Below are 25997 nucleotides of genomic sequence, written 5' to 3'. Positions count from 1 at the left end.
CTTTTAGTATGGTATCTCTGTAGGGAGTTCAGTGGTCACATGTGTGTGGACTGATACATGCCAAAGGGGGGCATTATATTCAATAATTAGCCTAATGAGGGCTGAGTAAAGGGGGACAATGACATCCCTAGATTTACACACAACCCCTTTGTGTATAAGCTGTGCAATATAGAAGTACTTTATTACAATGGACACATGTTGGTCAAAAGTTAGGTTACTGTCCATGTAAGTTCCAAAATCCCAAACAACTGGATCAACTCTTAGAGGCACATTGTCAATGTGGTAGTCCTCTGGGATACACTGCTTTCCAAAGGATACAATAATGCATTATTTGGCATTTAGTTTCAGTCAATAATTTTAGAACAAGTTATTTATTTGAGTCAAACCTTCCTGCATGATGGCTAAGTCATTTGGGGGTTCAATGACTGCTCCTAGCTTGCAGTCATCTGCAAACTTAGTCAGCCAGAGCTCTTTAATATTGTTATTTTCTGGTTTTGAATAAAGTACATGTTTTAAACAGAGGAGCCATTTGATTCTATTGTAACACCGCATATTGGTTGTCGTTCTTAGCTTCCTAGCTGAAGTTTTTGACTTGGTTACCTGTTTATAGCTGCTGTGTTGTTGTAAAAGCAAGAAGAGACTCTCTCTTTGGACTTGAAGCATCTTACTTCTAAGTATAACATCTCATCTTAAACTAAGGCATGGACTGTGGGATAACTAAACTTGTAAACTAGGGCACCAACTGTGGGATAACTAAACTTGTAAACTAGGTCACTGACTGTAGGATAACTAAACTTCCTTACAGTTTTATGTCTTGCCATCTCCACTGTAAATATTTTTACCTGAGCAACTTTTTTTTTCTGAGTCTGGCAACCATCAGCCCCCTCCACTACAGACTACTGGCCCAATAATTCATCCACTGAACCAGTCCTTGCATTCCCCATCAGACCTTTCAACTGTCCCTATTTTGAAGGAACACTCCTGTTTTCATGGGTTATTTACCCCTGCACAGGATGTGTGTATTTGTGGATGTATTTCTCTGTTTTCAGGCTTGATTTATCCCTTCACTAAATTTTCTGAATTCCCCTCATCACATGTGATTTTTGAAGGTGTAGAGTACACAGAAAACCACACTATGGGACTAGCATAGTAGTGGCAACAGTCATTTAAAGACATTATTACACTGACTCTTTGATGATGTGATTATAATTTTCCACTGTCTTTGTTCCTTTTTAAACATTTTCTGAGTAGTACCCCACATTCCTTCTGGAAATGTGAAGTGCTATTTGGTATTCAAATTTGATGAAGATTAGATGCCCATATTTTTAGCTGGATGTTTCTAAATTTCAAGTGTCTTTCTTCCTATTTTCAGTGTGTGCAGGGTGAGAGGTATGCTGCCCACATCATCCTCCCTGCTCCAGTATTCTGCTGAAGGTGATAAATGCCGGACGTAAGAGTGGGACGGCTGTCATCCAGATACTGGTATGGGTTTTGAGGTTTTTATGACCTAAATCCATCATCTGAGGCCCTGACAAGTACCCTGCCAAATCAGGGCAGACACTACTGGCCCAGTGGGTGCTTACCTGCTTGTATATACACACAGTCTAATTAGTGTGACCAGGTGCATGTGTCAGTCCTTCATACGGCTGCACCATCCCCTGCCTTCTCTAAGGGTCAGAGCAGTTCTGGACTAGCTTACATCCCCGCCTCTGAGATGGAGGAGCTAGTGTCACCCACTCACTCCCAGCCCAACTCACCAGCTCCCACAGTGCCTTGGTCACTAACTGATGCTTGACTGTCTGGGTCATTTCCAGATTTTATTCCTTTATGCTATGGAGCCACCCTGTCCTTTAAAATATGGTAATTGTATTCTTCCTGTTCAAGATCTTCATAAATCCACCCTCATTTCTTTTACAGCCTTATAATAATATTTCATCAGTAGTTCACTTTCTTTGTTTTCACCTTAATAACAGTTCTCCTTCATATTACATGTCCATCTTCTTTTAGGAGGATAATGACTGGCTTTGCTCTGTGTTTTTCATTTGTTGTTCCTTAGATATGCCAATAGATAATCAGTGTTTTGTGTTGTTTTCCCGGATACTGCATTAACCTGACCTATGTAAAGCCCCTTGTTATTGTATAGGCAACACGTTGCTGCACACTTTCTGTGTTATTTTCACTATCATTAGTTTATTCTTTCCTATACAGAACTGTATAATGCTCATTCATGTTATATGTTACTGCTTGTGAGCATACACATCAGCAAGGCAAGGACTGTCAAATGTGTCTGCTGCATCAGACATCCTATTGTGCTTATTAAATGCCAGGTAATGTTTACCAGATTTTATGAACAGCAGTACTCAAGTGAAATGAAACAAAAATCACTTTTTATTTCCTGAATGACAGAGTAGTCTTCCAAATGTGGATTCTGTAGCTGTAGGTTAAAAAGTTGAAAATCAGTCAAGAGTTCTGAGACTGAGACCCCCATGACTCAATCAGCATTAGAAACTGTGACCCCCAGAATTATATATCTGTAGTTTTTAGAGCCCTATAGATCTCAAAGAGTGTATATGTGTGTGTGTGTGCATGTGTGCGTGTGCATGTGTGTGCACGCGTGCGTGTGTGTGTGTGTGTGTGTGTGTGTGTGTGTGTGTGTGTGTGTGTGTGTATCTATCTGCCTGTCTTACTGATTACTTCACCATGCACATTTTAAAATGATGACCAAAATATAGGTTCAGTTTCTAGGCTATAATGATAGTCTAATGATAAACTAATAAAAATTATAGGTAATTTTTAAAATATAGTGTAATAGTGCTGTAACTCACATTTGGGTGCCTGTAATGCAAGAGTTACCCATGGCTGCTGTAGTTTGATGAAGCCCAAGTGATCATACCTAGCCAGCTATGGTTAAACCAACATTACGCAAACTAAGGCATGTATTATTGCTGCTTTAAAACGACATTAGATAAAAAAAAATGTGTCTTACCATTTTAAAATAATGTCATTGTATGGAGGAACTTTCTATCTCTTTTCATGTCTGAGAGACAATTTAATGATCCACTGCACATGTATTGGTCATTGACATGTGAACCATTGCACAGTAGATTGATTTAATATACTTTCTTCCACTTTTTTAAAGAGCGTCAAGAATGTGCATGCATCCAGCTGGTTACATTAGGACTTTTGTACAACCATGGAATTCCATGAGTGTTTTTTTTTTTATATATATTATTTTGCTCTGAGGAGCTACAGACACAGCAATTTTTTTATTTGTTTTTGTCTTTGCAGCCAGACAGACTTTTTCCAGAGTGGGTAATGCTCAGTATACATCAGACACATATTTGTTGTTTTTATCCGTACCAATCATCTTCCATTGTATACTTTAAGAAAGTCTCACTCTAAATCTGGAACTGAAGAGCAAGTCATTTTAATTTTCTGAACAACAATTTCAAGCTTGTTAATTTTATTTTATGAATAGAAAATTAACATTTCTGTCAGCTCTTTGTACAAAATTTGCAAATGATTTTACATAAATAGGACAAATACAGCAAGGACATTATTAGTACTTTGACTAAACGTTTCAAAAGTTCTTCCTAACTTTGGTGAACTGTTAGTGAGACTATTTCCTAATATTATTGATATGATTTCAAAATCCTATCCCTTGCTCATTGCTCACCTCCAAGAATGCATTTTGTTAGTTCCTAGTTTCTCCTTTTCTTTCTGTTTTTTTTTATTAAACTTTTTTCATTTGTTTGTTAACTGAACAACTGACTTGGTCCTCAGTCCTTTTTCCTGAGACATATGATAAATATGATATGATATGATATATTACATAATATAATATAATATAATATAATATAATAAAACACACATACATATATATGGATAGTTTTTAGAATCCATCTTTTTCAGTTTCTTATTAATAATATGCAGCTTTACTGAAGTGTTAGGAAAACGGTGTGACTACAGTTTGCTACAGTATTTCTTCTTTAAACGATTCCACTTCTAAATAATGCTCCATATATTTCTAAGAAAGAGATGTATAACAGTACTTGTATGTCTATAGAGTAAACCTGTTTAACATGTAAACATAATGTTGAACTTAGAGCAATTAAGTTAGTAAGAGCAGTTTTTGAAAAGATTGTTAATCATTGTTAACAGCCTATAAAATTTTGGGGCAGAGTCACAAACACTTGAACACTAAATACTGCTATTGTGCATGATAGGACACTATTTTGCATTCATTAAACTGCTCTACACTTAGTGAAGAACCTCAAAACAAGGTTAAATGGCAGAATATGCTATTGAAAGTATAAGTAGCCAAATAACATGCTAATTAACCATTCTAACATGGTAGAGCTATTCATGAAGGTATAAAGTATTTGTGCATACTTAGTGTAGTCATTTCCTTCGAAATCCAAAAATCTCTGGAATACAGCTACACACTTAGAAAAAATGTTAGGGGTTGCTGCTGCTTTCATTAACCTATATAGTCAACAAGCTTTAATTCAAGGTGCTACTATTACAACATCCTTACATTTTTGAATGTGCTCATTTATTCAGAGCTTCCTGGCTTTCACAATTGTGACTACAAGACCTTGGGCTCATCTAAAACCTTGTATGGACCTACAAAACTGACGTAAGTATTATTATATATTTACTTTTTTGCACTTGCTCTATCTCAGTGCTATTTAACAGTTCTGTGCTGCATTTACTGATATGGTTGAATGTATCGCTGTTTTTCAGCCTGCACTTATTAAAGAAATGTCATCTGTTTGTTACTGTACTGCTCTTAGATTGTTTTAACAATATTCTGATATTTCCTAACCTCCTCTGATACTGTAAAAGTTGTTCTGAGTTTGCCAAAATATTTCTAAGTTTTGCAAAGTTTCCCTGTGTTTGTAGAGGTTTTACATCTGCATGCATTTTTCTGTGTTTAGGAACTTCTCTCAGGACATGTGGACATATTCCAAGGATTTCTGATATGCCAAGAGTTCCTACTTTAGTTGTAAAGCAGTTGTCAGTGCACTTGAGCTGAAAACCAGTTTGTTTTACATTAAGCGGGTTTCTTCTGAATTCTGGTGGGAGCAGAGGATTGATTTAATACATCTGAGTTGAGAACTGCTAGTGGAAGGCTTATCTGATTGGCCTGAGGGCTTAACTGTGTAAACGTCTTTCATCTTCCTGGTATAAAAGCCTTGTGTTTATGCAATGTGAAAACCCGGTTACCCATGGCTTGTATATTAAGTAACCTCTACAGTTTAAAAGCCTCTATAGGAAATGCTGTCCATAGTTTCCCACAGTTCATAGCTGCTCAAAGAGCTGCCAGTTTGCACAGAGGGCAGCACCACTGCAAGTTATTTAATAGTATACTACTAAACACTCTCATTTAGACCTTTAAGTGACTCTCCCCTACTCCTTCACATCTACTAAGGATCTGGTATAATGGATAGGCGCTTCCCCATCACTTATGTTTATGGCTTGGTGGTTATGGGCATCCTGAGGTACTGTAGTAACTGCATCATGTTCACTGACAACCATTTAATTTTAGATCATACAAACACAGTTTGTGAGAGATGTTGATACACAATGTCATTGGGGCAAAATTCTCACATACACACATGAAAAATGCAAACCAGGTCTTCAGTGTTACACCCAAATCATTTATTACCAACACTAAGGAACAAACGCATAGACCCACATATGCAGAGGTACTCACTTGTAATTGACTCAAACCTCCAAGACCTCCTAAGACATCAGTGTGCCCACAAAAACTCAAAGAAAGACAGCACGTCACAGAGCACATAACTCTAGAAATCATAGTAACCCTGCTTCCAAGCCTATAAGACAACACACCACACAGCCAAACATTATAGTTATTGGGTATTCCATTGAAGACATACCGATGTTCTTCTTTCCAGGCTAAACAAGGAGAAGATCACAGTGAGCTGTCTGTGTGGAGCCAGGATCCGCCAGATGACACATGTACTTAGGTCTTTAATGTACAAACACCAGTATGACATGGTCATAGTCCATGTGGGTGTAAATGATTTAAGAAGTACATCACTGGACTACATGAAGAGAGACATAATGGGGCTCTATGAATATGTGTCCCAGGCGGGTATGAATCTACCTTTCAATAGCATCCTACCTTTACCAATGATGATGCCACAGTACCAGCAAAAACGTATTGGCTTCAACAATTGGCCTAGCTTCTGATATCACAACAAGGGGATCCAGTATTTGTCAGTCTGGTGAGACATGATTGACAATTTATGATGCTTTGCCAGGGATGGTTTGCACTTGTCACCACTTGGCTTCTGGATACTGGAAAAAACTTTATCTGTCCTTACAGTGCATTTTTTAGGCTGTGCCAAGTTATTAAACTCTCCAACCCATCTAAAACCACTCACAATTACCTATAGGTACTGCTGCTCAGTGCTAGGAGTTTAAATAAAAAAAAGTGCATTCCCTGGAGGGACTCCTCGACCTGGAGAATGCAGACATATATGCAGTCAAAGAAACATGGTTCAGATCCATGGAAAGCACACTGGCTATAAAAGGCTATAATATCTTTTATACATTTGATCCCCCTCAGCTCGGGATAAAATAAAGGGAGGCAGTGTCTCAGTGTGCATAAAGGACAAGTACACTGTTAGACTGGGTCCAAAAAAATATTCACTTCAGCTGTTCCATACCCAACTAACCTTAGGTGATACCCCCTATCATATCCTTGTTAGCTAGAGATCCCCTGACTTGAGTCTGGAAAACTGCACTTCCTACTTAAACCTACTGGAATCTCTTCACATTCAGTCAAACACCATGCTTATGGGTGACTTCAACTACCTCTCCTTAAACTGGGAGACTTATATGACCCATGCTCAGAGGATTCTGAACTTCATCAATGCAAACACCCTGGAGCAACTAGTTAGTTCTAAACTATAATAAACCAAAATAAGCAAATATAAACCACCCTGGTGGCATTGTAGCATAAAAAAGCTATTCAACAAAAGGAAAAAAATTCTCTCCAGAGCCAAGAAGGAACAGGCAAAACAGTGTAAAAAGATCACTCATCTGTCTAAAATAACAAATTAGAGAGCTGGTCAAATCTGCCAAAACAAACTATGAGACAAATATAGCCTCCCAGGTGGAAGATAACCATAAGGCTTTTTTAATTATGTTATAACCGCAGGGAAAACGCTGAGTAATGGTCAAGTTAATCATGAACAGCAATGCTTACACCTAGTCTAAAACTATAGCAAACTTGTTGGCTGACAAGTTCAGTTCAAACGTCTCCCCCATCTCTTCATACCACACCCAAAGAAATAACCACAACCATCATCCTACCAGTCATTATGAGGGAACAGGTCCATACTGTGCTTGTTAAAGCCAACATCTCAGCCTCCATGGGTCCCAATAACATTCCATGATGCTTCTTAAATGGCTTAAAACAGAATCTATTAGGGGAACTAGAAACCCTGTTTAACCACAGCCTTAGTAGGAATGGAGGACTGCAACAGTCGACCCGCTCCACAAGGGGGGGTTGGCATCAACTGATCCAGAGAACTACGAACCCATAAGCTTGACCAGTCTTATCTGCAAGGCCATGGGTAGAATTATCATAGACCTGATCAATAATAACATATGAAATCTCCAGACATTGAACCAGACACAATGTGGCTTTGTCAAAGGGAAGTTCTGCCTACTTAGTCTGGTAGAGTTTTTAAAGAAAGTCACCAGGGCCATGGACAAGAGTCAAATGGTACACACCACTTATCTAGACCTGGCCAAATCTTTCAAAACACCCCCCCCCCACTCTGGAATCATAGATAAACTTACTGAGTTAGGCATAAGCCCCTACATTGTCTGATTAATAGCAAGCTGACTCACTGTCAGGACACATGTTGTCCAGATAAGTGAATCCATCTTTGTAAAACAAAGCCCCTCCCTCACTCTCTTCAAAAAGAATTTGGATAAATGCATGGGGAACTGTAAATTCACTCCTCCAGTACCACCTATGTCCCTTATGGACTGAGGCAGTCTGTAAAATGAATCAAGGCTCCAAAATCCAAAGATCCACTGCTCTGATACTACCCCATCCCATATCTGAGGAATTAAGATATAATACTGTCATATCTGGGGTATTACTGGTTAGGCTTGTAAAGGCTCTTGTGCCATTCGCCTAGTAATCACCAATGAACTTATCCTCCTGCTGCCAGACCTCTGCCAAGAAGAAGAAGAAGAAGGATGTTTAGATCCCATTTGACTTATCATGGACTGCATGACACAGAAATTGTAGAGTGATACCGGGTGGACAGTGAAACACTAGGGGAAATATGCAAACTCTGCTGCCCTCACCTGAATCCCAAGTTTAATTGGAACCTGTATAAAAACAAAAAAAAAAAGAGTTTGATAACTACCTACTCCCATATGCAACTAATATATGTCCCTAAGCTGAAATATGTCTCAGAAATGCATTAATGTCATTAATACCATATGACTGATGTCTGCAATATACAGCTATGGACTTTGTCCAATAATATACATCAAGCATTTTAACTGCCCACTCTGCAACCGTAAGTATAAAGAAATGTGCAAAGGTAGGGCATAGTCATCATCACTGGCAGGGGGTGGGAGTGATACATGGGGGCAAGTCGGACTCCAAAAAAGTGAGTGCAAATTATTTAATTGCATTGCCTAGTTGAAAGTTCTGCAGTATACACACTCTTGGGTTGTCCACCATTTGAAAACCAACATCAATGATTCTGTGAGAACCTGCTGCTGAGGTGACTGGAATCTCTGACAGTGGACAAGACTTCCTCAGTTTACGTCACTAAAGATTTGGTAGCAGTACTACAACCCCATAGCCATACATTCCTGGCCAATTGCAGCAGCTCTACATATCCTCTACATTATCATGTCACTGGCCCTCTGTCAGATTTTCTGATATGAATGGCCATGGACTCCTACACCATTTACATAGTTAACCACCTGCTTCCAGGTGCAACTAAAGTCGATATGGGTTCCTTCCTACCTGACTCTGGTGACACCCCTATAGGCCCAACACACCAAGGTGGCAAGAATGACATATTTTATTCTAGGTAATACATCTAGCTTAAAAGGCAATAGCACGACCAGAAACAAATTATGAGATATGCATGCAATTAAAACATACATTCACCCTCTTCCCCAGAACTCAACAGAAAAAGGTCTTGACATTCAAACATGCACAAAGAAGGCAATATCAATGAGCAGTAAAGCTTTATAATGCAACAATACAAACACGGAAAAAAAGCAATGTCATTAAGCAATAAAAGAGTTTTAATACAACAATACAGATATGAGAAAATGCAATGTCATTGAGCAGCAAAATTCTTGAAGGCAGCAGTCCTAACATGAGCAAAATGCAATGCCATTGAACAATGAAGATTTATAATGCAACAACACAAATATGAGAAAATGCAGTGTCATTGAGCAGTACTAACACCCTCAACCCGCTTGATCAATTCTAAACAGACCAACTATGAAACACTCTATTATACCCTGTTCACTGGCCAGTGACTACTTACAGTCTTGCTGCCTGCATGATGGGGCCCAAGTTGGAGCTCATATAGATCCCAGTTGTTTGTAATCCACAAATCATTCAGTGGGGAAAATCCACAATCTTATATAAATATAAAATAATGGCCAGAGCCTCTCACCACTCTAAGAATATCCTAGTGACCAGGCACCATGATCCCTCTTCCCCAGAACTCAACAGAAAAAGGTCTTGACATTCAAACATGCACAAAGAAGGCAATATCAATGAGCAGTAAAGCTTTATAATGCAACAATACAAACACGGAAAAAAAGCAATGTCATTAAGCAATAAAAGAGTTTTAATACAACAATACAGATATGAGAAAATGCAATGTCATTGAGCAGCAAAATTCTTGAAGGCAGCAGTCCTAACATGAGCAAAATGCAATGCCATTGAACAATGAAGATTTATAATGCAACAACACAAATATGAGAAAATGCAGTGTCATTGAGCAGTACTAACACCCTCAACCCGCTTGATCAATTCTAAACAGACCAACTATGAAACACTCTATTATACCCTGTTCACTGGCCAGTGACTACTTACAGTCTTGCTGCCTGCATGATGGGGCCCAAGTTGGAGCTCATATAGATCCCAGTTGTTTGTAATCCACAAATCATTCAGTGGGGAAAATCCACAATCTTATATAAATATAAAATAATGGCCAGAGCCTCTCACCACTCTAAGAATATCCTAGTGACCAGGCACCATGATTCCTCTGATGAGACAAGTAGAAAATCACCTGCCAGAATCTGGTAATCATCTATAGTGTCTCTGTACTAGGCCCAAAGGAACTCTTTTTCTTGCTGAATCATATGCAGACGTGGAACTACTGGTTTCAGACTTCTCTCCTGATTCCACAAAATACCATCAGCCAGGATTTCAGCAACAGACAGACACAATCGGCTACTTCACTTCCCTGTCCCAAAGCACTAGAAAAAAATCCAGTCATGCTGCAAGGCTCTTTTTCCCTTCTGCTCTCTGTTTCAGTCTTCCCTCCTTCAACTAGTATCTCAGTCTCCTCTTTCACTTTCGAAATTGTTTTTTGTATCCCTGAAAAGGAGCTCCACCTTGTGGTGTAATGGAAAACTACAGTCTATTACTTCTACAATGAAATACAGTGGGAGCTACACAGTCACAGGAGGACTTGCCACCTCTGCATCTTTCAAAGAGGAATGAACTGTGTCAACATAGTGCCTGGATGATAACTTTATTCTCTGGGTCACTGTATAGCAGTGTGCGGGGTGCAGATGTCTTGGGCACCATATAAGAGAACCAAAAAATAGAAAATTAAGACACAGGTGATTGTTGACAAAACAATATATATGAATGTATGTATCCATCATGCACAAACTAATTGAAACGGTAAAGCTCCCTATGAGTGCATGTAAGTTAATACCGACCCCCCCCCCAAATAAAGTAAAGGAAATCAAAAGTAAAAGTTATGTAAGAAGGACAACAAGTATGTAACTCTGCAATACATTGCAACATTAACAAAACAATATACACTTTTACATTACAAATGGCTAAAACTGTTGTTGGATGTCCACATGTTTAGGGGGGAGGCAAGTATATATTACAGGTTTAACACATTATGAAGGGTACAAATTTCAAACCCCTGACCTTGCTACTCTTCTGCAATGACTGTTGAGAAGCCCAGATAACAGTTTCCATAATGTCATGTTGCATTCTTTCCAAACATTTGTAATGGAAAAAAATAATAAATTATATATGTGGCTATGTCAACAGCAAGGGACAAACAATGCACACAGTAAAGCAATGGGTGTGTTGTGAAATGCAATCTATCAATAAGGTTGAAATACAGTATTTTGTAAAAAAACAGCAACATCCCTTTGTACTGAGTCAGTTGTGAAACTAAAAACAACGTTTACAAGCATATAGCAGTGTGACACTGTCTGGATCCAAACAGTCTCTCCTACCATGATACAAGTTTTTTTACCTAAATAATTATTTAATACAGTGTAGATTTAGTCCTTTGAGCACTGTGAATATGCAAGTGGATTCCAGAATCTGCACTAAATGCAGGGAATGTAAACATGGTATAAGGACCTACATGATTGCATGCACACTCCATATCACTGCAAGGACAAGAACTGAGAAGTGTTAGTTGCTAAGGGCTCGCAAGTGTGAATTATTAGACTGACTGGAGGAAAAATCAGTGTTTCACAGTCTGTCCTCTTTGATGTATACTTACTGAGGGTATGTCAGGGAGAAGAGGCTTACACTAAATTCTGGGGTTACATTGCCTGAGTTAGGAGATCAATATTCCTAATGTTTTATGAATTTGTATGACCATGCTATGTGCCTCTGAGTAATAATTCTTCTTCAGTTCTAAGGATGCACATTACTCTTTGAGACACATATCAATAACAATACAAATTAGATAGAATTGTTAGAAAATCATTGATAAGGGATTTCTGCTCGCATAAGAGAAGAAAACAGCTGCAGGGCTTCAGATATTTGTTTTATAGTGTGTGAGGAATTGTCATCTTAACTCTTGCTAGAATCACATTCATCCACAAATCTACTGGCAAATTACAAAGGGCAGCTTTCAGAGCTTGTTTCTGTTTGTTGCACCTTTAATGTGATTTGATGCAATATCATATCTTCATTATATGTAATTAACTTTTTATTCTATTATATGTTTGTGTCTGTGTCAAATACTAATAGCAATATCAACTGTGTGCTATTAATTCACTGGTTGGATGGTTTAAATCCAAAGAAAGTGTTGTTTGTGTGAATGTACTGATGTTTAAGTAGCATATGTTCATGTTGCAAGACAACAAAGTGGTGGTAACATCAAAAATGCACACTGTAAATACTTGTTTCATAATGTTTCCTTTTTAATTTTTTATCTGCATTTGCACACCATTTGATATTGCTTACTCTTGACTAGCACCAGTCTCTAGCGGTGAACAACAGTTCACTATCTAAGGTAAAATATGACAAATTTAACTTGGAATGCCATCAGTAGCACAATTAAGACTGGTGCTGTTGTGCTTTCTTCAACACACTGGACAGTACTTAGTGAAGAAATTCCAGCTGTCAGCTAACTATCTGTGTGGCACAAGGTGTAATTGAAGCGAGCTTCAAGAAAAAGACCACATAATGCAGAGTTCAAGTCCAGTTTTCAGAACTTTTTTTATGACTGGATTCATAATTTTATATTTACACCAAATGTTGTATATGAAATGAAAAGGTTAAAGTCTGAGATAACTGCTAAAAATACTAACTGTAGCCCATGTGAACTGATGTTATGACGGTGTTGTAGACTTATCTCTTATTAATAACAATATGTGTTTTGGATGTTATAACATATGGCATTTTGTAAAGTGTGATAACACAAACGCTTTAACATGAATTGGAAATATGTATCATATATGCTGCAGAACTCATCCATATCTCACAAATATTTTTCATGACAATGATACATTATATTGTAAACTTTTAAGTCATGAGTAATTGTATGTACTGTGGCAAAAATGACCTCCTATCATTCTCTATATGTCCTCCTTCAAAACAATTGCCATTGTATTAAATCATAATAACATGTCAACTAAATGCTACTTATGACATGGCAAGCAGATGTGAAAAGGATGAATGCATCAAGCTGATGCTATACCTGTTATGTTCCTTGCTACATATATCCATCAATTATGTTACTCTGTAATACAAGGTATTTTTTTTTCTTTTTTCATTGTTTATGCCTTTTGCATTTGCACTCTGTTCAGCAGCACACAAACATGGTTCATGGCTAAAAGAAAAAAGTGAAACATTTAATTTGGGCAGCCTTCTATAGTGCAAAAAAGCCTGGCACCAGTGTACAGCTGACAGCACTCTGGATTGTACTCAGTGAAGAAAGTGAACCTGCCAGGAAACATTCCCCTCTGGCAGAAAGCATAAGTGCAGTGAGGTTAGAGAAAGAGAACAGTTGATGTAGGGTTACAATCAAGTTTATAGATACTTTTATATAAGGCATGTGAATAAATTTTGACACACATTTTGGTATATGATTATGCTGTTGCTGGAAATTCAATTATTCTCATTACTGCTAAGAACACGTGAGTTATTTGTCCCCTTTCCCATTATTTGTCATTACCTAAAGTCCTGATAATGCGTGCCAGAAATTAAAGTTATGATATGGCAAGGAGATGTGAGAAGGATGAATGTGTCACTGTAATGCATTTTTTGCTCAAATCGTTGCTAGATACACCCTTTGATTGTTTTAATTTTCCTTTCAATTTTTTCAAGCTTTTTCTTTGTAATATATTTTGCATTTGTGCTCTGCTTATCAGCACACAAAGTTCATGGCCAATGGAAATAAGTGAACATTTTAATTTGGGCTGCCTTCTGCAGTGCAAACTAAGTCAGCACCGGCATGCAATAATCAGCACTCTGGAGAGTACTCAGTGAGAAAAATGTACCTGTCCACTACCTATCTCTGTGGCACAAGATGTAAGCACTGTGAGTTTAGAGAAAGAAGACAGCTAATGCAGGGTTTGAATCCATTTTATAGATACTTTTACAGAGGGGAGTCAGAATGCCATTTATCATAACATTGTCACACTAAATAAAAATGAGTATCATAGCCGTGTTTATTTATTATTTTATTTAACATTTGCTTACCAGGAAAGCCTAACTTGGAACAAAGCCAATTTTCAGTGCCATCCAGTTTTTGCATTTATTGCAACAAATGTATCATTAATTCTTACTATATAAGCAAAATGTAATATGTGTAAAGTATGTTAAACATGACAAGTATGGTATTTAATTTAAAATGAATTTGCATTGGTATGATGTGCATAATAGTTGTATTATTATTATTATTATTATGATTCGACACAAAGAAACTATATCAGGTTGCTAGGCAAAGACAGCAAGGTAAAGAAGACAGTCAGACACCCTTCATAAGGGATGCCAGCAACAACTTGCTCACCAGTTTACAGGACGTCAGAGGCAGATGAAAGGAGTATTTCCAACAGCTTCTGAAAGGAGACAACCTCACAGAAGCTGTACTGCCCCAGAAACAGCCTACAATGAGAGAGGAGAAGAGACAGAGCCCACCCTACAAGAAGTAATATTAGCAATGAGGAAAATAAAGTCAAGGAAAGCAGCAGGCTCAAATGAGGTCACAGCAAATATGATAAAGATATTGGGTGAGATAGGGGAGAAATGGCTCCTGAGGGTACTCATAGTAGTCTGGAGAAAAAGGCATATCCCACATGACTGGAGAATAAGCATACTCGTGCCATTGTAGAAGAACAAAAGGGACATTCACAACTGTGGACAGTACAGAGGGATCAAACTCCTGTCACATTGCATGAAAGTTCTCAACAGGGTGAATGATAAATGGATATGCAGAGTAGTAGAATGTAAGATGTAAGATGGAAGATGAACAGTTTGGATTCAGATCAGGATGCAGCACAACTGACCCAATGTTTGCAGTGAGACAGATAGTTGAGGACATAAGATCAGAAGCCAAAGTAGCTCCAATTGCAGAAAATATCAAAGAGAACAGATTATGGTGGCTCAGACACATGTGCAGAAAAGCAGAAGACAATCTGTTGAAGATTTGGGACAGACAGGACGAAGATAAGTAAGAGGAAATGAGGATATCTAGCAAACAGGTGGATGGATCGAGTCACAGAAGATCTGTCACAGTCAGGCATGACTGTCAAAGAAGGCGGAAGTGTGGCATTGAATCGAGAGAGATGGCGGCAGTTAGCATGATACACTGACCTCATGTAGAAAATGGGGAAAAGGAAGCTGATGATGCTGACATATCATAACTATATGTTTAGGACAGTATGTCTTGTGAAGTATCTGTGGAACATACCTCAACATGCATTACTCAGGTCATGCAACTTCATGCATCTGAGATATATTTAGATCCACAAATACTGCCTGTTACATAGAAGTGCAGTCTCATGACTACTTACAGTCACACACATGAAAGCATCTCTTAAATATATCAACATTAATTTTTAAATTAGTAAATCTGTAATTAACATGTTAAAAAGGAAATTTTCCTGTGGCACTGACAGTTAATAAACAAAGTTTAACATGCTATCCTTCTTTTTCTCATGAGTTCATTTCTTAGGTGGGATCACTCAATCTCACTAGTGTGTATAAGTTCCAATAGCCCAATATGTCACAAATCATACCGTTTGCCCTCCAACCAAAAGTGATTATTACAAACACCATAATGTGTTTCAGTGTTTAACAGTGGAAGAGATGTTAACAGTTTTAACATCATACGTGGCCCAACCTCAGTGCCATATTTCATGCCTTCCATGCTTTTTGATGTAATCACTGCCAATGTTTTACTAAGGCATTGCTGTGCTTTCAATTGTGCAAAGGCTGCGGGCAAGGCTATATATCTTTGCTCACAAGCTGTTACATGTGAGATCTGAATTAAGCACCAATTCAGATATATATTTCTAGCTTGCCTTCCGCAGACATTGCTGGTGAAGGTAGGGATGGTGTTCCATTTAGAGCATGAAGGTGGGGGTTAAGGAGTCCAGGATTTTTGTGGCACTCTTCATGAAATGCTACAGCCGGAGGCCATTGCAGGGGGAGAATACAGGGTCTCAGTATAGCGCTGAGGCTTTGAATAGCTTGGTGAAGACTGTCTCCAGTGCAACTGGCATTCCATGCACTGTGGAGAACGGGTGTTACCACTACAGTGACATGTAGAATCACAAGCAGGTCATCCTGAGCCAATGGGAGGATCAATTTAAGACTGCAAACCATCCTCAGTTGTGTAAGTGACTCATGAACAGTCTGTGCTATAGCTTTAATTTTTCATCCAAAACAATTAGTCACTATGCTTTCATATCTTTTTTCTTTTCTCTACTTTACACCTACAGAAGAGATAGCAGAAAAACTGTGAGCCACATCAGGATAGACTAACTCACCTAGATGAGGCATGGGGTAAGCATGCATCAGGTCTGAATGCAAAGTAGAGAACTTTTTTCATTCCATAAGTCTATATCATCTTGAGCAGGCACACCTAAGCTTTTACATCAAGCATACATGCCTGCTGTGATACCTCTTTGTGCTTGCATTAGGCAATGAGTACACCAGCTGTATTGTGTATGGGTTCAATACCCAGAAGCAGGCATTACATTATTTACAGGGTAGCATTTATAAAATATTAACTGCAATACTGCATAACAGTAACTATTCAATTTTTCAAATGCAATTATTAACTTTGAAAATACATATCGGATATGGCATAGTCAAGTAAATGCTTGCATTTGTCATATCATACCATAGTGATTGATTGATTTTATGATACTTTAATGCCTTTCCATTATATCTGGATGTGGCAAAGCAGTACATATTTATTTCTCATATATGTTAATGTATTGCAATAATAAAATAATGTGACATGCCATTGATATAGTTCTCTTTTTTGTCTCCCCTTACCCATCTCTCTGTTTTTTAATATATATTCTTTTTTTAATATATTTCTGCTATAAGCAAAATGACCATCAACAAAGGAAGCTAGAGTGACCACTGCAATTTGGCCTGCCATACTTGCACAGGTGGCTGAGGTGGCACCACCATAGGTAGCACAGACACCCAGCACATCTGGGTTGCAACCTGTCGGTGTTGCCTTCACAGCTCCTACACTACCTGCTCCGTGTTAGATAGCTCTACTCCAGCTGCTGCTGTAATGGTACCCTCCAGGAGCAGTAATGGGGGTGGCAATTTTGTCACCTGTCAGGAGCTGACAGGGCTGGTAGAAGGCATAATGGAGAGGAGCCTCAGTTCCCAAATCATTAGGGTTGATAAGGTCCTGCATCATATTGGCAAATTGAAACCATGTCTGGCATTGACCCAAGCAACTGACAGAGGAGACAGTGATGACAGTTTTGAGGGTTAGGTCTAGATTTTTACTGTTCTCAAACCAGACAAGGATATGCTTCAGATGTCCCTTACCTATCCTCAATCACCATCTCTTTCTGTCTTGTATGTCCTATATGTATGTACCTAATCCACCCTACCTACCTGGCCCTCCCATTCCTAAGCAACATCCTCATCATTCCTTTCTTGCTCACAAAGAAAAAAATACAGCCCATACATAAAACAGCCCATACACAGCCCTCCACATCACATGTGTCTCATATTGACACATTTGATTTGGTCCAACTGGTTATTCAACATTATTGTGTTGTTGTGACCCAGCCCTCATATGGTGACTCTGAAAGGCTGTGTACAGTTCTGATTTTACTTTGTGAAGAAGTGGATAGAGATGGTGCTCTCCAATCACCATCCTGCAAATTCCTGTATTCTTTCACTTGTGTCCTAACCTCTGCTTGACCCCCAGTTTCACCACTGTCTTATGAACCACTTTTTGCATATTTAATCTGGTCAAACAATAGAATCACACATACCACACATGGCCAGAAATGGCAAAAACTGGTGAGTTTTTGCCATCGTCCTCACTACTCCACTGACTTTCATGCAAATGTGTTTAAATTTGCTGCACTATGGGAATACAAAGTAAAGGCATAATAAAGACACTGCTTTGAAACAGTCACTGTAACAGTTCTTAGCTTGCTGGATGTAATGAACTACAAGTTCTTATATGGTGTGCTGAGATGATTCTTCTGTCTGTAGACTGATGTTTTTGCAGAGCGCCAAGGGTTCAATTACAGCTGAATGTCAAATTATTATTTCATGTCATTTCCCACTACGCTCCCTTCCTACCCTCCATTCCCCAGCCACCCCTCATGGCATTACATTTATAGGACCTATTCTCCACCCAGAACTCCACCTACGTCCAACCCCTCTTAAAGGCATGCAGACAAATATAGTCATACCCAGGCACAATAATATACACACAAATCCTAAGTCTGCTTTTAAGCAATCCAACTTTCTTTCCTCCTTTATATTTACTAACTGACCCCAGTGATCACACCTTACTCCATTCACCCCACCCATCTTTCTACTCCTACCCCTCCTATATTTGTTACCTCAGTGTTTTACCTTTTGTCTCACTGACCAATGTCTCTACAAACCTACATACCATGCTTCTCTTAAATATTACTGCATCCTTACTCTTCATCTTTTATCACCTTACAAATTACTATACATCACTTAATCGTACACACATTTCTCCCACTATCTGCTTCACATCTAGCCATTCAAACCACCCCACTTCACCACTGATCACTTTCAATATATACAATAACTCACCCAATCTTTATTTTAAATTTAAATTCCAGAATCCTCACACCTAGCGCACCAAAACAAAATTAACTCTTAAAGTTAAACCAAAACAAGCTTACCAAATTTATCCATCTTTCTCTCTCTCAACACTCTGTGGGGATATTCACACCTATCACAGCCCTTCCTCCCCTCATGACTCCCCAATAGCCTCCAAACCTCATCCTAAGCCAAACACCCCTTCCTAGTTAGCCCACACATTTCCTTCCAAAAGATGGACCATACCATCACCAAAGCTATCAAAGTCCAACCTGCCTCACCCAAACAGATTAAATGTATTTCCTTAAATACTCCTAGCATTGATTATAAAATTTTAGAACTCCATGCCTGGATCTGCCACAATAAACAAGATATTCTTGCCATAACTGAAAAATGGCTAAAACTCCATATACTTGCCTCTGAAATTTCACTCCCTGGTTATAATATAGCGAGGGCTGATAGGACTTAAAAAGGTGGTGAAGTAGCTTTACTATACCCTGCCTATCTTGAAATGCTTTACCTCACAAACAAAAGGTACAGGGTTTGATTCTCACTGTGGGAAGTTGGCTAGACTTAAAATGGTCCACAAGGGCAGCTAGCTTAGTGCTTACTTATGAATCTATAACAAACCTGTTCTCACATTCTGTAACACCAAACTCCTCATCTCCCATCTTAAACTTAATAACTCTAAACAACTATATTCCCCCAGCAATAAATCTACAACCTTCGAAAACATCCTAAACTGGATCTCACATAGAATTTCTAATGAAAAGATAATCCTAGGTGATGTCAATGTTGATTGGTGGATTACCTTCACAAAATACTCATCAGCTAGCCTCAACCTTTTTGGCTTGACTCGACTCATTTCTGCCCCCACATGTTATAACTATCACAAAAACTCTGGCTCATATCTTGACTGGATATTGGTGGCTGATTCCATTAAGTATGTCTTCAGTGGCACCCTCTCTGATTCCCTCAGTGGCCACTTCCCCGTATATACAAACAGACTCAGTACCCATTAAAATTAGTGAGGTTATGGGAAGTTCTAAGTAAGTATTGTTTGAACAATACTTACTTAGAACTTCCCATAACCTCACTAATTTTAAACCTGATACATTTGATAGAAACAAAAGCTCCTTTAACTTGTCTGTCTTGAAAATATTCCACTCAGTGAAGTGTACACAAATTTAAAAACTCTTTTCCTGAAAACCCTCAATAGTCTGGCTCCAACTAGAAAAAATACTCTTGAGTTATCCACTCATAGCAGCCACCTGCTGCATGAAACAAATAGGGATTGAAAAGAATGGTTAAAACATTGACCTCTCCTAAACCTACAACACTTTGAAGAATTACATAACTGTGCTAAAAGATAGATTAACACAGAGAAGAAAATCTACTACAGTAACCCTTTACTTAATCAATGTTCCACTCTAAGAAATCTTGGCTTTCTAGTAATAATATACTCTATCCTGAAACGACTACTTCTAATCCTGCCCCAAATAACTATACCTTTGAAATAGCTGCTCATTTCAATGAACATTTTATAGAAAGCATTAAAGCCCTTACTAAAGATTTTTCATCTAACAATCCTGAGGTGCTCTCTTCTCGGACAGCAAATACCCCCTGTTTCATCTTAAAACCCAAGACCTACTACATCAAATTGCTACTTCCTTAAACTGAAACTGTATTCCCCTTCAGCTGATAATCTCCCAGCCGAATACCTCATACTAGCTGCCAGTTTCATAGACTATCCTGTGTCTGTCTTAAAGAATAGGTCTATCAAGGAATCATACATAAATTCATGGATTCATAGACTGTTGCTAGGCTAATGACCCAGGAGGCCTTTCTAAGTCTAGCCAAGTTTTCCTGAAAGAATAATAATGTCCAGTATCCAGACAGGGCATCGAGGGTCAGGCATTTATAAGCTACATCTGTCCATAAGGGACAAATTGGTAAGCTGGTAATATTGCAATAGGGGATGGGTGATTTACAAAGCCAGAAACAAAGGCAAACTCATTTTCTTCGTATTCCTTCGTTTCTCTAAAGCTTTTCATCTAGTCTGTAATTAAAACTCCAATTGTCTTCTCTAATGCTGTCAAAATCTGCACTACTATGGTGTAACAACTACTTAATTGATAAATACTAGTCTGTTAAATGGCTTGACATGATTTCTCCCTTCCTTCCTGTCAATACTGGCATACTACAGGGCTCAATTCTTGTCCCTCTGCTCTTCAATACATTTACTAATTATCTACATAAATCCTATCAGCAAGCTTCCCTCCTACAACACACTGACAATTTTACCTAACATGCACTTCAGATAACCTGATATATCTTCAGAGAATTACTCAAGAAGCCTTTAACTTAAGTTGGATACAAGATAATTGCTTGCTACTAAATCACCCCCAAAACTAAATTACTTCTCTTTTTCCAAAATCCCATTTGCATGAAAAACAACTTTAACATTTTTTTCTTTAAATAATACCACGATTAAAGTTACCTCACATACAAATCTACTTCCACAACAGCATGAAGAAAATCCATCAAAAACTAGGTACCTTTCATACAGTAAAGAAATTCCTTACAAACTCTGCCAAGGTAACACTAGCTACCGCTTATCTCTTACCCTCCTCATTCAAGTCTCACTTAGTTTTAAACTTGAACAATGCTACAACAAAATTGCCAGGTTTGATTGCAAAAAAAAAAAAAAAAAAACTTACACCAGAACCACCATTGTTTAGCACTAAAAAAACACAACTTCCTGACCACCTATTTTATACCGAGCTCATATGAAAACCCACAAAATCATCTGCACCCCATTTGCCTGCCCAGCAATTAGCCCCATACTCCAATTCTATCTACTAAACTCTCTCCTTTGGTAAAATGACAACTAACAGCTTACCTTCTAGAAATCACAAAGGTCTGTTTGGGTCAGTCTCTATTCCAATAATGTAGTTAGAACTTGGAATAAAATTTCTATATCAATCAGGTCTATCTCACACATCTTTTACTTTCTCACTGCCGCCTGGCTTTGGCCGTGTTCTTCAACTGGGACATAGCTTCTCCTCACATCCATCACATTATTTTACCTCCCTTTAAAAGATTAAATCACTTAACCTGCTTATTCCCTTCTAATAGTTATTTATTTGTCTTTGTTGACAGGGAAAATCCTGCCTGGTTAAAACCAATTTTCAGCAGATGCCCAGGGAGAAAAGCTCCACACTTAAGTTACACATGATTTACATTTATAATTGGAGGGTAAAAACATCTATACATGAGCTTATTTACATTATTTTTAAATATCAGGCATTATCCTGAAGGAACAGTATGCTAAGAGTGTTTTGGACGTGAAAAGAGTGTCGGATAGAGTGATGTTTATGAAGCTGGAAATTGATGGTGTAATGATGAATGTTGTCAGTGCATATGCTCCACAAGTTGGGTGTGCGATGGATGAGAAAGAAAAATTTTGGAGTGAGTTGGATGAAGTGGTGATGACTGTACCCAAGGGTGAGAGACTGGTGATTGGAACAGATTTCAATGGGCATGTTGGTGAAGGGAACAGAGGGGATGAGGAAGTGATGGGTAGGTATGGTGTTAAGCAAAGGAATGCAGAAGGTCAGATGGTAGTGGATTTTGCGAAAAGGATGGGCATGGCTGTGATGAATACGTATTTTAACAAGAGGGAGGAGCATAGGGTGACATACAAGAGTGGAGGAAGATGCACACAGGTGGATTATATCTTATATAGAAGGGCCAATGTGAAGGAGATTGGAGACTGTAAAGTGGTGGCAGGGGAAAGTGTAGTTAGGCAGCATAGGATGGTGGTTTGTAGGATGACATTGGTGATCAAGAAGAGGAGGATGAGTGTGAGGGCAGCACCAAGGATTAAATGGTGGAAATTGAAAAAGGGTAATTGTGTAGTGATGTTCAGGGAAGAGTTAAGACGGGCACTGGGTGGCAGTGAAGAGTTACCGTATAGCTGGGTAACTACAGCAGAGCTAGTAAGAGAGATAGCTAGAAGGGTGCTTGGTGTGACATCTGGAAAGAGGAAGGAGGACAAGGAGACCTGGTGGTGGAATGAAGAAGTACAGGAGAGTATGCAGAGAAAGAGGTTGGCGAAGAAGAAGTGGGATTGTCAAAGAGATGAAGAAAGTAGACAAGAGAATAAGGAGATGAGGTGCATGGCAAAGAGAGAGGTGGCGAAGGCTAAGGATAAGGCGTATGAAGAGTTGTATAAAAGGTTGGGCACTAAGGAGGGAGAAAAGGACCTGTACAGATTGGCTAGACAGAGGGATCGAGCTAGGAAAGATGTGCATCAGGTAAGGGTGATAAAGGATAATGAGGGAAACATACTCACAAGCGAGGAGAGTGTGTTGAGCAGATGGAAAGAGTACTTTGAGGGGTTGATGAATGAAGAGAATGAAAGGGAGAGAAGGTTGGATGATGTGCGGATAGTGAATCATGAAGTGCAGTGGATTAGCAAAGAGGAAGTAAGGATAGCTATGAAGAGGATGAAGAATGGAAAGGCTGTTGGTCCAGATGACATACCTGTGGTAGCATGGAGGTGTTTAGGTGAAATGGCAGTGGAGTTTTTAACTAGATTGTTTAATGAAATCTTGGAAAGTGAGAGGATGCCTGAGGAATGAAGAAAAAATGTTTTGGTACCGATTTTTAAGAATAAGGGTGATGTGCAGAGCTGTAGTAACTACAGAGGGATTAAACTGATCAGTCACAGCATGACGTTATGGAAAAGAGTAGTGGAAGCAAGGTTAAGAAGGGAGGTGATGATTAGTGATCAGCAGTATGGTTTCATGCCAGGAAAGAGCACTACAGATGTGATGTTTGCTCTGAGAGTGTTGATGGAGAAGTACAGAGAAGGTCAGAAAGAGTTGCATTGTGTCTTTGTGGATTTAGAGAAAGCATATGACAGGGTGCCTAGAGAGGAGTTGTGGTATTGTATGAGAAAGTCGGGAGTGTCAGAGAAGTATGTAAGAGTGGTATAGGATATGTATGAGGGTAGTGTGACAGCGGTGAGGTCTGCAGTGGGAATGACGGATGCATTTAAGGTGGAGGTGGGATTACATCAAGGATCAGCTCTGAGCCCTTTCTTATTTGCAATGGTGATGGACAGGTTGACAGACGAGATCAGACAGGAGTCCCTGTGGACTATGATGTTTGCAGATGACATTGTGATCTGTAGTGAGAGTAGGGAACAGCTGGAGGAGACCCTAGAGAGGTGGAGATATGCTCTAGAGAGAAGAGGAATGAAGGTCAGCAGGACTAAGACAGAATATATGTGTGTGAATGAGAGAGAGGACAGAGGAATGGTGAGGATGCAGGGAGTAGAGGTGGCGAAGGTGAATGAGTTTAAGTACTTGGGATCAACAGATCAGAGTAATGGTAAGTGTGGAAGAGAGGTGAAGAGGAGAGTACAGGCAGGATGGAGTGGGTGGAGAAGAGTGTCAGGAGTGATTTGTGACAGACGACTACCAGTAAGAGTGAAAGGGATGGTCTACAAGAGGGTAGTGAGACCAGCTATGTTATATGGGTTGGAGACAGTGGCATTGACAAAAAGGCAGGAGTTTGAGCTGGATGTGGCAGAGTTAAAGATGTTAAGATATGCACTGGGTGTGACGAGGATGGACAGGATTAGGAATAAGTATATTAGAGGGTCAGCCCAGGTTGGAAGATTTGGAGACAAAGCCAGAGAGGCAAGATTACATTAGTTTGGACATGTGCTGAGGAGGAATGCAAAGTATACTGGGAAAAAGATGCTAAGGATGAAGCTGCCAGGTAACAGGAAAAGAGGAAGGCCTAAGATAAGGTTTATGGATGCGGTGAGAGAGGACATGCAGGTGGTTGGTGTGACAGAGCAAGATGCAGGGGACAGGAAGAAATGGAAACAGTTGATCTGCTGTGATGACCCCTAATGGGAGCAGCCGAAAGAAGAAGAAGAAGAAGAAAAAGAAGATTTTTAAATATCTGAACATAGCATTTTAACACAAAAAAGAGAGAAATTAACATAAATTGGATAATTATTGAATAGAGAAATAGCATACAATAACAATGTAATTATACCATGATGGCTGCAGGGAAAAGATCAAACTGGGGTATTTTGAGCTTGGTAATACTTTACTGACAGACAAGTAGAATGTAGCTTAAAATGATAAGAGATAAGAAAGGAGAACGTATGGAAATGAGCATGAAGATAAATATATATAGGAGGAGTAATAGTGATGCGGTATGAGAGAGGAAGAAAAGTAAGCGTTTAGGAAAGAAGTGCACTATGAGATGGAGAAAAGTAATCTGAGTAAAGCTAGCCAGGTATGTAGGAGGATCAGAGCCATCTTTGGCACAGGTGCTGTTTAAACAAAGTTTTCAAAATATTTAAGCTTTCTATCTCTTTTAACTGTGAGGGGATTTCATTCCAGAATGACACATAATGAGAGTAGATAGAGTTTTCAGCAGTGTTGAATGTCTTACTGATGCACAGTAAAAATGTATTGCTAGACCAAATGACTCTAGTGGGTGAATAGTACAGTAGATTATTTTGTAATGCTGGGCATTTGTCTAGAGATTACAATAAGTTGTGGACAATGATTAGTTGTGAGTATGTCAACTGGTATGGGAGTTCAAGCCAGTTTAACTGTTTTAATGCAAGGCAGTGGTGTGTTTTATAAGGTTGGCTGGTTGTAAATGTAAATATTTTGCAGTAGGAGAAGGCTAGTTTAGCTTAGTTTTATATACTTCACTTTGATTTAGTACTTACACTTCTATATCTATTTCTGATTAGCACCACCAAGTTTCTATTCCATCACTATTGTATTAACACTTAAACTTGCTTATATGCTTTAATGCCTCTCTCTAATGTATTTCTTAAATTATTTCTATCTTATATGCCAATTTTCTATCTTTTAATTCTTAATACTATGCTAGTATATTAATGTTTGTGAATATCAATACCAATTTTGTTATCCAGCAAACATTCCTAGAAGAGGTCAGTACCAAGTCCCAAAAAATGTATAAATAAAAGCAAAGGGCATGTACCAACCCAGCCAAGAAATAATATTAATTCAAAAATAATAAGCACCTTCACATCCAGCAAGGACGTTTCATCAGACTTATAACAGCTGGCACATACAAACACACTTAAATAGCACAGATAATTAAAATAATCAAC

This window comes from Protopterus annectens, chromosome 10.part0 (genome assembly GCF_019279795.1).
Source record: "Protopterus annectens isolate FY-2018-M chromosome 10.part0, PAN1.0, whole genome shotgun sequence".
Taxonomy (NCBI): domain Eukaryota; kingdom Metazoa; phylum Chordata; order Ceratodontiformes; family Protopteridae; genus Protopterus; species Protopterus annectens.
The sequence above is the reverse complement of the archived record's forward strand: the minus strand, read 5'-3'. Positions refer to the sequence as shown.